At 41.5% G+C, this 15498-nt stretch overlaps 1 pseudogene; it reads right to left on the bottom strand.

Annotated features, from left to right (window-relative positions):
• Positions 1-9140: 9140 nt before the first annotated feature.
• On the bottom strand, positions 9141-11823 carry LOC142454959 (lysine-specific demethylase 2B pseudogene; annotated as a pseudogene).
• Between the last annotated feature and the right edge of the window lie 3675 nt (positions 11824-15498).

Here is a 15498-nt window from a genome sequence, read left to right as displayed (position 1 = left end):
GATCAAATTGTGTGTGTGTGTGTTGGCGGGGTGGGGGGTGGGGAAGGAGCAGAACAGAATTTAAATTCTCACGTAATCCAGACATTCTGGAGCTATGTCTCTGAAAGTATTGTTATGAGACAACCTTTAAAACTTAAATCAAAATTATATCCCAAGAAATCATTTTAAAACTGAACAACTGTTTATTTTGACTAATATATAAGATTTGATTTTAGCATTATGCTCTTTTGACTAATTACATGAGATATTTCTGCCAGTTTCTTGTACTGTGGTGGATTACATGTTTCTGTGATGCTGGCATTTATGTCACTGACATTTCAAATTGCAGAAGGGTCACCCAAGGTGAGGAGTTTTCAGTAGAGCATACAGACTAACAACAGATTATGAAGAAGTAATAGGCTGGCTGGTGGTTTCAAACTTCTGACTTTGTGGTTAGCAGCCCAATTAATAATCAACTACACGACTGGACTCCTTAGGATAAAGTGTAGGTATCTGCTTTGGCAGCCTCCCTGGATCATTACAGAGTGACACCCCAGGGGGTCAGATCACACACTGGCCAAAGCTAAGGAAGAGTTCAGGCAAAGAGGTAGAAAGGAATAACAGTCCAATGTGGGGAAAGATGCCAGAGCGAGTCTCTGTGGTGTTCCTGTTTGACGTTGTTGTGAGTTGCCTTCCCATTGGTTCCAACTCACAGCAACTCCGAGTGTGCTGAGTGGACCTACACTCCATGGAGATTTCAAAGCTGCAAACTCTTGGAAGCAGCACAAGGCCTGTCTCTGGAAATGCCTCTGGGTGGGTTTGAAACACCAATGTCTCAGATAGTGGTACAGCACTTAACTGCTGATGCCATCTAGGAACTCTTCTGTCTTGCAGGGGGACTGTCACTTTCCCACAGCTACACACTGCCAGCTTTCTCAGAAAAAATGCTCAAACTGACTGCCTTCAAGTCCATTCAAACTCCTAGCAACCCTACAGGACAAGGCAAACTGCCGAAACTGTACTCTATGGGACAAGAAAGACTCATCTTTCTCCCCGAGGGCAGCTGCTGGCTTCAAACTGCTGATCTTATGCTTAGCAGCTTGTGGAGATATGGATTTTAAAAAGAAAAAAAAGAAGTAATAGGCTGTCCACTTCTGAGAGCTTAGTTACTGAAAATGTTAAGAATAACAGACAAACAGTGTCAAATACAATGATGGATGATATGACCCTTAGCTTGGAAGACACCCAAAATATGAGCGAGGAAGGGCTGCTTTCTCAAAGGAGAGTTGGCCATAATGATATGGAGGGAGTAAAACTTTCAAGACCCTCATTTGGTGGTGTGGCACAAGTCAAAAAGATAGAAACAACTGCAAACATTAATGATCAGAATGTGGAATGTGCAAGTACGAATCTAGAAAAATGCAGATGGCAAAAAATGAAACGGAGTAGATAAGATGAATATACTAGGCATTAATGAGCTGGGATGGATTGGTACGTGAAACCTGTACATGGACCAAACTGCTGTCGCGGAAAGAGAACAAAGGAATGCTGCATGGTATAACATCAAGAAAGGTGTGAGTCATGGCTGTATTCTTTCACCATATATTCATATTCATTCAATCTTTGCAGAATAAATAATACAAGAAACTGGAATATATGAAGAAAAATGAAGAGTCCAGATTGAAGGAAGGCTTAGTAACAACCTTAGCTATGCAGGCGACAAAATCTTACTTGATAAGGAAGATCAGGGACTGCAGCCTTTAGAATGCATTGCAATTCAATGTAAATAAAACCAAATCCTCACAACTGGACCAATAGACAATATCATGATAAGTGGAAAAAAGATTGAAGTTATCAAGAATTTCATCATACCTGCTGGATCTACCAACAAGACTCATGGAAGCATCAATCAAGAAATCAAAAGGATGTATTGCACTGGACAAATTTTCTGCACAAGATCTTTTGAAAACGTAGAAGAGCAAGAGTGTCACTTTGAGAACAAGGTGTAACTCCCAAACCATGATATTTTCAATTGCTTTATGTGCATATGAAAATTGGAAAATGAATAACGAAGACAGAAGAAGAGTTCACATATTTGGAATATGGTGCTGGCAAAGAATATTGAAATTACCACAAACTGCCACAAGAGCAAACAAGCCAATCTTACAAGGAGCACAACCAGAATGTTGCATAAGAACAAAGACGGTGAAATTTTGTGTCATGTATTTTAGACATGCTGCCAGGAGAAACCAATCGGTGGAAAATGACATCATGCTTGGTAAAGTTGGTCAGGGAAAAAGAAGTGCTCTGAAGAGGCGAATTGAAACAGTGGTGACAATAATATGCACAAAACAGAGTAATTGTGAGGATGGTACAGGAATTGGCAGCTTCCTGCTATTGTACATATTGTCACTTACCGTCAGAGCAGATTCAACAGCAGATAACAATAACAACATAAGAGATAAAATGGAAACATTCAACTTGGAAGATTAGATAGGAAACTTTGGGGCCAGTGAGTTTATATTAATGAGAGATGAATGGTTGCATAACTTCAAGAATGTAATCAATGTCACTAAGTTCAATATTACAGAAACTATTTAGTAGAATTTGCTGTACACAGTTTCAATAACAAAAAATTAAATAAACTCTAAGGAAAAAATTTCCTCATATACTGTGGACAGGTTATCTGGAAGACTCATTCACTGGAAAGAGATAAGCTTGGCCAAGTTGAGGGTCAACAAAAAGGAGTAAGACTCTCAATAGGATGGGTTGACACAATGATAAAAGTAAAGAATTCAAAACAGACCATTGACTGTGGGGATGGCACAGAACCAGGCAGTGCTTCATTCAGTTGTTTATAGGGTGCTCTGAATTAGAACTAACTTGTTGGCATCTAACAAGAGATACTTGATCAAAGCGCCGAAATGGCACAAATGAGTCATCACTTGGCTGTTAACTTAAAAGCTGAAATCTAGAAGTCCTCCATAGGAGGAAAGCCCTGGCAAATCTCTTCCCATGAAGATTTATAACCCTAGAAATCCTATCGAACGTGTCTACTCTTGTCAAAATTAACCTGTTGGCACATAGCGTTCTTGTTAGTTGCAGTAGTGCCATCTCCCAATGCATGGAGACCATAAACGTGTGTTCTGGAGTAGAATTACCCCCTAGAATTTTCATGGCTCTAATCTTTGTGAAAGCAGTTAATTGGTTGTTTCTTCATGAATAAATTAGGTTGTTTGAATTTCATAACCAAAGGTTTGTAATTGATCACAAACTACTTGAACTAAATTTCTTTAGGTTATTTACAAGTAATAAAACTAGGGCTTGAAGCCAAGGTGACCTAACACCAAAATTCCCTGTATGAGAGACTGAATTTTTGTGGAAAACAACATTGCCTAGATCCTTTTTCATTTCTCTTGGTTGATGGCTTGCTTCATCTACCACAGAAAAAATGTTTCCTTCACTAACTTCTATGTCCTTCTTTCAAGACTCTGAGATTTTGTTTGCACTTTAAAAAAATTATTTTGACCACCTCCTAAACCTAGCAGTGAGTTTATCTCCAAAATGAGAATAGGGAGTTAATCCCCCAAATGAGAACATCAACAAGGAAAACAATGGTCATTTTTAGGTACCTATCATTTTTTGGCACTGTACTGGCATTTTCACGTGTTATTTTCAGTCTATAACCTTGAAATGGAGGTACCATCTCTCATATCTTACAGATGGAGATAAACGTGAATGGTAGTAAAGTGAATAACTTGAAGAGTTGAGATTGTAACTAACAATACTTTTTTCCCCTGTTTGTATTTTTCTGCTGTACCATGTTGAATTTATAATTAAACAGCATACATATGCTTTGAAAAAATCATATATATTCCAATTCTGTTTCTATATCTTATTATGTGACACTGTATAAGTTATTTGATTTCTGTGATCCTCACTTATGACATATTATATCACAAAAAATATAAAAGGCATACTTCATCACCTGACATATCCTATGAATTTATCTTTCTGATAGTTATAGTTTAATTTTATTTTCCCAGTGTATCTTTTCTGTCGGTGCCTTATAGTATGTATATATAATAGTGGATGGATTTTCCTGTCCACTTCCTATACCTATTAAAATGTCTTCCAAAGTAACTTTTTCCATGTATGTTCTCAATCCAGAACTAGTTCTTTGGAAAAGTTAATCTAATTAAATAAATAAGGTTAAGATATTAAGGTTTTATGCCATTTCACCTTCAGATAAAAGTTTTTAAGGTTAGCCTCTTGGAACAAGTAAAGTGTGCATGTTTAGTGCCCTAGACTGGGTATGGGATGCCCTCAGAACAAATGATATTCATAATAAAATTATTTGGGTGCAAATGCACATAAGTGAGCAGTATTTATTGGGTTAAGTAGTGTTCCACTTTTAATGCCATATGAGTATTAGGTTGATGCTCAACATTTATATAGCATGGCGCAAACTCTCCTCATCCTCGTCCTCTTCCTGGTACCAGGGATCAAACTTGCTCTGGGATCATATAGTAATTGGTACCCATCTAGTCAATCAAGAGTAAAAACATGTGGGAGGAGCAAGGTGGGTCTTTTATATTGTATCTACTTAAATGTTTGATTTAGCATCGAGAATTGCTGGCATCCATCAATTAGACTGATTTTACTGAATAGGGCTTATTCATTAATTTGCAAATTTAGTAGTGATTTATTTTGATCATGACATAGTGTTAACCAAAGGTCGATACCTTTTCCATAGTGTGAACTGCATATGAAGTTTTTATTTTCCTGGAAGACAGAAGGGGAGTTTTTAATTACTGCATTTTATATTACAAGTGATAGAACTGTGCATTAGATACCACAAGATCTAGTCCTTTACCAAATGGTTTCCTCCTTAATGATAGGGCCTGCTCCTACAAGCATATTATTACACTTAAAGGAACGACATGCTGGGGTGGACTGAGTGAAGTAAAGTGCTTTGAGCTGTGCAAAGCACAGTGCAATTAGTTAAGAAGGATTCCAGGGTAATCTAATTTGAATATCCGTGGCCTTAAAAAATAATAAGTATGAAATCCACACCATAAATGCTTAATAAGTACAAACCAAGGAACCTAGGTAGTTACTTTTATGAATAGTAAGTTCCAAAAGGGTTATAACTGGGGTATATTACACCACATATATTACTCAATCTCAAGAGCCTGGCATAATATTTCCTACAATGGTGACAGCAGAGGACGCTCCTTTCCCTGAAAGGAAAAAAGTGCAGTACAAGTGAAATGTAAGTGATTAGGAAAGATATAAATGTATCTTTTATCCAGGCAACTTTGTAATAGAATATCATGTTAGTACTCATCAAAATAATCGAATAAAACACAGATCTAAATTTAAGTGTCAGATATTATAGTCTTGCCTTTTAGAATTATTTTTAAATTTTCATCATTTTAAATTTTATGTTTAAGGTTGAAATCATAGCATTGTAATTAAGCAAATAGCATTGCAAGATGAGAGGCTAATTTTTCTATCAGTTTAACAAATCAGTAAATCATTATTGAAAACCTAAAAATAAATGGATAATAAAATAGAGTGATTAAAAATGCATATTAATGATAACCATAATTGCATAGGATTTGAAATATTACTTATGTGAAATCAGGAATGAACTGTTTTACATACATTTTACTCTCCTTCTTTCCCTTACCCTAATCTTTTCTGGTAAGTTGCATGGCCAGCCAACTCAATCAGGGGACATCTCCATCTCTATTTTGGGGAATCAGATAAATGTTATAAGGTTTTTGTGTTCTCCCATATTCAGACATGTAAGAATCCACTGCTATCAAAATGGAATTGACTCATAATTATCATATGTAGGGCTTCTGAGATGGTAAATTTTTCTGGGAGCAGATAGGCTCATCTTTTCCCATGCAATGGTAGATGGATTTAGACAGCAGACCCTCTGATTATCGGTCTGACACTTATCACACAGTGCCAGGATGGTTCCTAAACATGTAACAGTATTGGTACAATGCTGGCTACAATGGAAACTAGTCCGTTAACAAATGACTTTCTGAAAAATAAAATACATAGTAACTAAATGGCAATTACCTAATATTTAGTATTAGTAAGTTGACTATTAAACCCTTCTTTTCTCCCACAGAGCTGGAGATTGTGAACTAACCTAAGTGACCAACTTTGCCTCATTGGACAACTTGTCCTGACATATATAGTTTCCAAAGACTCAATGGTCCTTCTATCTGTTAATACAATCTCTACAATATCTCTCCATCCATTTACTTCCTTGTGAGATCTATATTGATACTTCAAATTTTGTGATAGTTTTATTTCTTTTTAAAGAAAGAGTATTTCTTATGTCCGGATAGTCTCCATTATCTTGATGTGGCTATGTTTTGATTCTTTTAGTTTTTCAAGAAAGCAGAGAGAGCTTGATATCCAAAGATACTGTTGTTGAATGCCAGTGAATTGATTTCAAATCATGGCAATAACATGGCAATCCCATGTGTACAGAAAAAAATGACTTTATTGTGTTTTTAAGGGTATGACCTTTCAGAAGCAGATCACTAGGCTTTTTGGCAAAGGTGCTTTTCTGTTCCAATGGCTTACCTGGAAGGAGTAATTAGTTTTGTGCCACTGGTGGAGTCTTGAAAGTCCTTCAGACATGTAAGTGATGCCCTAGTCCTCACTACATTTAGATCTTGAACCTTCTCGAGTTGTCTGATAAAGTTGAAAGCATCTATTCCCCATCACGATGACAATTATGGTCCAATTATAACCAATCTCAACTTAGGAAGCAATAGAGGTTATTGCCAGAGTATTGGGATGATTTGACCTCCCAATCTTGTCTTTGTCTTGATTTTGGAAGTTACATATTTGGCTGTATGTGTTTGCCATCCTATGTATCCATTTGAGAAAAGTGAAAATTTTCACATAAAATACATTAAATAAGAATTTACAACTCAGTAGGAAGAGCATTTCTGGAAACTTCCTCGTGTTAATAAAAAATATATCAACTACATATGAAAGTACACATTTTATATGTTGATTGCAAATGAAAAGTGGCTGTAAGTAAAAAACGATTGCACTTTATCCTCCATTGGTAAGGTAGAAATAGACAAGAAGGCCTGGAATTAGAACCCTGGAAAACAGTGAATAAAAAACATTTCACTGAAGCAGTTTTTAATCAGAATAGTTTCATTAAGGAGCCCTGGTTATGTGGTGGGTTATGAGTTAAGTTGCTAACTGCACGGTCAGCTGTTTGAACTCATCTGTTTGCTTAGGGATTTCAGCTATCTTAATACTTTCAGTGATGGACACTTTAGAGAGCAATTCTATTTTTCCCTGTTGGTTTGTTATGAGTTGGCATTGAGTTGATGGAAATGTTTGGGTTTTGAGTGACTCCAAAATTTAAATCTTGAGAGCGAATTGAAAGGTTAGTGGTTGAAACCCACTCAATGGTTTCTTATGGGAGAAATATCTCATGATTGGCTCTTGGAAAGAGTACTGCCGAGAAAACTCAATGGGGGTATTTCTTCATTTGTCATATGGGATCACTATTACTCAAAATCAACTCTACCTGATAGCAACCACATTTTCCTTTAGCAGGGATTCAGTCCCAAATTAATCATTTAAAAAAATATTTACCTTCACTTACCCTCCAATTTGTAGTTCATTGTAGAAAATATTTTTGGAGCTTATCTAAGCAACAGGACAGTAACATCAGGGTGAGGAATTTGAGAAGGGATTCCTAAGTGTCTTGTGGTTGGCTCAGCTCTTGTTTTAATGTAAGCCTCTGTTCACTAAAAGTTATGATCTGATGTTGCCCTCTAAAGCTGTAAACATTTAGTTCCTATCCCTTAATTTTGATAGAAGATACCTTCAACTGAAAAGTCAAAGTTTCAGATTTGGGCATACTTCCAACCCTAGCATTTATTGATTCTGAGACTAAGGGTCTATGATTTTCACGTTTTCCATGTAATCTTCAGAAGAAGTTTTTATATTTTGGTTTCCATCCTGTTAAAAAGATTATGCATTTGAGTACTCCCTCAGCACAAGAACATTTTACTCTAATAATCTGGCACTCTGAGATGCTCTCCTTCCTGATGCAATTGCTGAAGACAAAGTGGGTGCATAAGCAAATATGGTGAAGAAAGCTGATGGTGCCTGGCTATCAAAAGATATAGCATCTGATGTCATAAAGACTTGAAGATGAACAAGCAGCTATCTAGCTTAGAAACAACAAAGCCCACATGGAAGAAGCACACTAGTCTGTGTGATCATGAGGTGTCGGTGGGATCAGATATCAGGTGTTAAAGACCTAAAGGGAAAAAAATCATTATTTGAATGTGGGGGGAGTGCGAAGTGTAAACAATTGGACATCCCTTTATAGAAGGGTGTGGGGAGAAGACAGGGGAAGGGGAGGGTGGGGAGATAAAGGGGGAACTGATCACAATGACCTACCTGTAACCTGTCCCAGTGAGATGTGCAACAGACAGGGGTGTAAAGGGAGACATCGGACAGTGCAAGACATGAAAAAATTAAAATAATTTATAAATTATTAAGGGTTCATGAGGGAGAGAGGGGGTGAAATGAGAAGCTTATAACAAGGGCTCAAGTACAAAGAAAATGCTTTGAAAACGATGACGGCCACATATGTACAAATGTGCTAGACACAATGCTTGACACAATGCATGTATGTATGGATTGTGTATATGGATGAATTGTACAAGCCACCAATAAAATGATTTTAAAAGAAATTATGCATTAACATATTTTACTATGTAACCTTCAAGATGTCTCCATCAGAAGACATCTTCCTTCCCTGTCTCTTTGTCTAGTTTAGTCATGTGACTTCCTTTGGCCAAAATACAAGCAAATCGGAAAATACAAGTAGATATAAGTAGTACGCACCGAAAAGCTTCTCAACACTATATTCTCTTAGAAAAATACAAATAAAACTCATGATGACATACCAGTAAACACCCAGCAGAATCCTAAATTTTAAAAGGATGTAAAACAAACACCTAATTCTGATGAGGATGTGAAGCAATTGGAACTATTTTACATATCTGGTGAGAGGGTAAAATGGTTACTTTTCAAGAGTTTGGTCGTTTCTTTTTTTTTGTTTGTTTGTTTTTGTACAATTGTTTATACAAAGTCAACAAAAGTAAAATGGCCTCAGGGGACGTCTGGGACAACATCACCTTAGACAGTGGCACTTTTGAATGCATAATGTGACAATGAGGAAAGGGCCAAGTGAGAAATCTCAGCTGAGAACTCACTCGCACGGCAGAGGCGAGAACAGAGAAAGGCCCCGCTGGGTTGGTGAGTCTTTTCTCTCGACTGCATGAATTTCACCCAGTCCAAGAGCTCATGCCCAGGTGGGACCCTCCTGAGAGCAAAGAATGAAGTCAGAATTTAAAAATCTTGAGCAAAAGTGAAAACTTGGCAAAGTGTCTCACTTCAAACCGTAATTTACATATTTCCACAACACCCGAGTGTCACTTCTGGATGCACAAAGCAGGCTCCCAATCTCCGGGAACATGCTCCTGAAGGGAAGGTCCAGCCCACTCAGATCCGGGTACGTCTGTCGAGGAAGTTCAGGTGAAGTTCTCTACCTTAGGTCAATATGACAGATATTCCCACAGCGTTTGAAGAAGGACAGGCACTGATCAGTGACCTTATTGCAATCTGACAGGGTGATTTCAGTTAAGGAGTCTCTGGTGGTGGTGCCCACGGCAGTGAGCAGGTTGATGGACTGGTCAGTGACGTGGTTACAGTAGCTGAGGTGGAGCTTGGAGAGCAGGGGCAGGTGGCGGATGATGAGCCGCAGAGAGGCGTCCGTGATGTCCAGCCCTGCTAGGTGCAGCTCCACAATGTTCCGGAGCTTGCTCCGATTGTCCATCTGACCCGGCCTATTGTCTGTGGGAGGGGACAACAGGTCCCACATTTGAGCGTCCTTGAGTCCTTCCACCCACTGGACATCCAAGGTCCGGAGCAGTGGACAGCTGGAGCTGCACAGGGCCGAGACTGCGATCCAGGAGCAGCCAGACAGCACCAGGTCTCGAAGCCCAGGAAGCCGGTTGATAAGCCAGCTCAGCTGCTTCTTGGAGATGTTGGTCCAACTGAGGTCCAGGGAGACGGGCTGGCGCCGAATGATGCCACTCAGCATCAACGGTGTGATGGACTTGCAGTGGTTCAGGTCGATGCGGGTCCACAACCGCTTATCACAGCACCAGCGGTTCCATGTCCTGCAGACCCGCATGCAGACGCACAGGTCCGGGTGGCTGAGGTAGCTGAAGACGGCCATCCACACCTCCCTGTGCATGACATGGGCTGCCCCATCATCCAGGGGCAGTGAGTCGGGTGGGGGGCTGATGGGGGGCGGCCGGATCACGTGCCGCTCCATCTGGATGCATTTGGGCGGGGACACAGAGGGAGGTGGCCGGGAGATAACTCTGGGCGGGCTCCGCAGGCCAGGACCCAGCTGGTGTCGCAGCTCTCGGGGGCTGCCGTTGAGGCCCTTGCTGAAGCGGTGGGGGCGATCACAGAAACTGGGGGGCCGCTTGGGCTCCTCGTTCTCGCTCTCAGGCTCAGACTTGATGGGCTGGTGGTTCTCATTGGCCAGGCTGCTCTCCGTCTTTCGGATCTCCTGGTTTAGCTCCTTGCTCAGCTCCTTGTTAGGGAGGCGCCGTTTCCGGCGGATCTTCACCTTCTTCTTCTCCTCATGGCCCTCGGCACCTTCGGAGCTGGGCCCAGCCGTGGGTGAGCTGGAGCGAGAGTGGTCGCTCTCCCTGGACTTGGGGGGCACCTCCGGCAGGTTATCTTCCGGCTCCTGCTTGAAGCGCCGGATCGGCTTGTTGGCCAGAGTGATCCGGTCCTCTGCATTCTTCCAGGACCGCCGCTTTTTCCTGAAAAGTTTATCTTCTTTGCCAGGTTTTAGCTGTTGCTGGAAGTAAGTGAGACTGGATTTCCACCAGGGGCTGAGGCTGCTGCCTAGAGGGGGCCTCGGCGGAAGGTGAGAGGAGGAACCGGGGGACGTTGGAAGCGTCGAGGCTCGTTTGCGTCCACTCAGCTCCTGGGGCTTCTCATACTTCCGCTTCCTCCTCAGGTGCACATCGTCTGACTTCCGGCGCAGGATGCTCTCCGGGGGCCCCTTCTTGGGGTGTTCGTCTGACCTGCGCCGGGGCGCCTCCTCACACTCGCTCCTCCGCTTGGCCGGCTCCGGCCCATCCTTGTTGTCCCTGTTCATCTTCTGCTCCTTGAGCAGGGAGCCGGGCAGGTTTGAGGCATACTTGAAACCAGGGCCACGCTTTTGTTTCCCAGTCTTGCCGGCGTGGTTGCACTTCGGGCACTCCCAGCAGTTTGGAAGCTCATCGTTGACCACACCCTCTGACTCCTTAATCTTAAGGCATCCAGGATGGATGATCTCATTGCAGATGGAGCACTCCATGAGCATGAGGTTGAACTTGCCTTCTTCCTCCTCCACTGTGTCTTCCTTCCCAGCCTCGCCACACACCAGGCACACGGCAGTATGGGGCAGCACGGGCGCGATGCACTGCCGCATGATGCAGCTCTGCTTCATCCGCCCAGGGCCCCCGAACTTCTTCATGTCCTTGCAGCAGTGACACTCGCCTTACTCCGTCCGCAGGCAGGCCTCGCACTTGCGGCATCGCGTCCGGCGCCGGCGAGCTCCCGCCGTGGTCCGGTTAGCAGCCAATTTCACAGCAGAGGCTGGGCCCAGCTTGCCTTTGGGGCGACCCACTGCCCGATTCTGGTCCGGCTCCGATTCATAGTCGTCGTCCTCCGCGCTCACGGACATGGCCATGGCTCATGGTGGGCCCCGGCTCGGGCGCACTGATGTACACATCTGTATTTAGGCTTCTATGTATACCCTTTGCCTCCTACTCCTTTCCTCTATTTCCTTACGCTTTCCTCCTGTCCCACTACCATGTTCAGCCTTCATTCTGGTTTCAATAATTCCTCTCAGTTAGCTTGCTTTTGGTCACTCTCTACCAGTCCTCCCATACCCTCCCTCCACTGGTTTTGAACCACTCGTTGTTCCCTTGTCCCTGGGTTGGCCAACACCTCCTCTCTTCCCCCACCTCCCACACTCTCATATCCCTCCAGTACCATTGGTCCTGTTATTTTCTTCTCACATTGTTTGTCCAGTTTATCTTATCTAGGTGGACCTGCAGATATAGTAATATGTGCATAAAAATGTGGATGGCTTTGACAGAACCAAAGTGGCACATAAGAACATGGCATCAACAGCAGCAACACCGACACGCTAACAAACAAAAAAGCCACTGACATACAAAAGTTAAAAGAAGAGAAAAAAGAAATAAATAAAACAAAAAGACAGCACCCTCCACCCCTCAAAAAAAACCCAAACAAACAACAACAACAAACCTGTTAGTATTTCGAGGTTTATTTGTTGACCTTTAGGAGTATTTTCTGGATGAGTCTGATGGGTTGTCACATCCTGGCCCCAAAGTCCATCCTTTATAATCCCACGGGACCTCCTTGTTCTGCTTCCCCCGCTGCTCCATTGCACGCCCCAAGTGTTTTACCTCAGTGTGGTGGGATCAGCTCAGTCACACATCCCCCACTGTGAATCAGATGCTGTCCCTTGTAGGGCCATGGATCAGTGCAAGATGTTGCATCTCACCATGGGGCCGTCTATATTGTCCTCTCTGTACATTGGACCTTTCGTGTTTTATTTGCTGCTTCCACAGGGTATATGCCCAGTAGAGGGATGGCTGGGTCATAAGGTAGATCAATTTCCATTTTCTTTAAGTATCGCCAGATTGCTTTTCACAGTGGCTGTATAAATCTACACTACCGCCAGCAGTGGATGAGGGTTCCTACTTCACCACAGCCCCTCCAACACTTGTTGCTCTCTGCTTTGCTGGTTTGGGCTAGCCTCAGGGGTGTTAGGTGGTATCTCATGGTTGTTGTGATTTGAATTTCTCTTATGGCTTATGACCAACAACACTGTCTCATGTGTTTACTGGCCATATGAGTCTCCTCCCTAATGAAAGTTCTTTTGTCCACTTCCTTAGAGGGTTAACAGTTTTCCTCTTTTTGCAGGTCATGATGGTGTTGTAGATTTTAGTAATGAACCCTTTGTCCGATGTGTCATTACTAAAAATCCTCTCCCAGTCTGTGGGTTGTCTTGTCACCCTCTTGGTGATGTCTTTCGAGGTGCACAGGCGTTTCATTCTTATTAAATCCCATTTGACAATTTCCAGTTCACCTGTGTGTGTACCCTTCCCTATTGCAGTGAGACTATGAGTTTCCTGGGCCAGTGCTCTGAGGTTAGTTCCAATTCCCTCCTGGATTGTCTTTAGAGTTTGGGGTTTAACTTCTAGTTCTGTGATCCACCTTGAGTTTATTCTTGTGCATGGGGTGAGTTCAACGTCTTGTTTCATCTTTCTACATGTGGATATCCATTGTTTCCAGCATCACTTGCTAAAAAAGGGCATCAGCTTCCCACTTGATGGTTTTGGGACCCTTGTCGAAGATCAGTTGTCTATATGCTGATAGTTTTATTCTTAGGCTTTCTATTCTTTTCCACTGGTCTCAGTGCTGTTGTTATGCCAGTACCATGCTGCTTTGACCAATGTAGCAATGTAATAGGCATTAAAATCAGGTAAGGCAAATCATACAACTGTGTCCTTCTTCTTGAGGAGTTCTCTGCTAATACGGGGTTTCTTCCCTTTCCATGTGAAATTAGTGGTCAGTTTTTCCAATTCTTTGAAGAAGGTTGATGGTATTTTAATTGGTATATTATTGAACTTTTACAGTGCTTTAGGTAAGATTTGCTTATTTACTATGTTGAGCCTTCCAATCGCAATTTGGGATGTTCTTCCATTTGTGGAGGTCGCTTTTGTTTTCCTATAGTAGGGTTTTATAGTTTTCCTTATATAGGTCTTTAGTATTTTTTGTTGAATATATTCCTAGGTATTTCAGTTTGTTCTTAGCTACTGTGAAGGGTACTCCGTTCTTTATCCCCTCTTCCATGGCCCTGTTCAATGTTTATAGAAAACCGACCGACTTCTGTTTATTGATCTTGTATCCTGCTACTCTTCCATATTCCTCTATCGCTATATGTACTCCAGCTGTGGAGCTTTGGGGGTTTTCAATGTGCAGGATCATGTCGTCTGAAAATAGCAATAGCTTCACTTCCTCCTCTCCCATTTGGAGCCCTTTGAGGTCCTTCTGCTGTCTTATGTTGTTAGCCAGAACCTCCAAAACGATATTGAATAGAAGTGGGGACAGTGGGCATTCTTGTCTTGTACCCTTTTTCAGTGGGATTTTTTCTTGACTTTTCTACATTGACTATGGTGCTGGCCGTTGGTCTTTCATAGATAGCTTGTATAAGCTTGAGGAACTTACCTTCCAATCCTATCTTCATGAGTGTCTTGATTAGGAATGGGTTTTGGATGTTGTCAAATGATTTTTCTGCATCTATGAATATTATCATATGGTTTTTATCCTTTTTCTTCTCAATGTGATGTATAATACTGATGAATTTTCAGATGTTAAACCATCTATGCACCCCTGGGATGGATCCTATCTGGTTGTGGTGGATGATATGTTTTATATATTTTTGTATTCTATTGGCCTATATTTTGTTAAGGATTTTTGCATCTCTGTTCATTGGGGATATTGGTCTGTAATTCTCTATAACTGTGGGATGTTTGCCCTGTTTGGGTATCAAAGCAATGCTGGCTTTGTAAAAATGAGTTTGGGAGTTTGCCATCCTCTTATATGTTATGGAATACTTTGTGGAGGATTGGTGTCAACTCTTCCCTGAATGCTTGGTAGAATTCTACAGTGAAACCATCTGGCCCTGGGACATTTTTGTTGGTAGGTTTTTGATGACCCTCTCTATTTCTTCTTTCGCTATGGTTTGTTGAGGTTCTTGATCTCTGTCTTAGATAATCTAGGGAGAGACTGCCTTTCCAAACATTTATTCATGTCTTCCACGTTTCTGAATTCATTAGAATGCAAACCTTCACAGTACTTTGTGATTATCCTTTTAATCTCATTGGCGTCTATTGTTATTGCCGCGTATTCATCCCTCCTCCTGGCTATTGATGTTTGGTCCTTTCTATCTTTGGTAAACTTTGCCAGAGGACTGTCAATTTTGTTAATTCTTTCGTTGAACCAACTTTTAGCTGCATTTATCTTTTTATTGTCCTCTTGTATTCCCACTGGATTAACTCCGCCCTGATTTTTATTATTTATTTTCTCTTGCTGTTGGAGGGGTTGTTCTGCTGGCTCTGTTCAAGTTGTTGGAGGTTTTGTGTTAACATGTTTGTCATACGCCTTTCTTCTTTTTTCATTTATGCATTTAATGATATCAAGCTATTTCCAAAAACTGCCTTTGCAGTGTCCCATAAGTTTTGAGATGTTGTATTCTCATTCTCATTAGTTTCTAGAAACTTCCTAATATCCTCTCTGATCTGGGTCTGTATGCATTCATGTCGTAGGAGATTGTTG

Source organism: Tenrec ecaudatus, chromosome 8, assembly GCF_050624435.1.
Source record: "Tenrec ecaudatus isolate mTenEca1 chromosome 8, mTenEca1.hap1, whole genome shotgun sequence".
Taxonomy (NCBI): domain Eukaryota; kingdom Metazoa; phylum Chordata; class Mammalia; order Afrosoricida; family Tenrecidae; genus Tenrec; species Tenrec ecaudatus.
The sequence above is the reverse complement of the archived record's forward strand: the minus strand, read 5'-3'. Positions and strand labels throughout refer to the sequence as shown.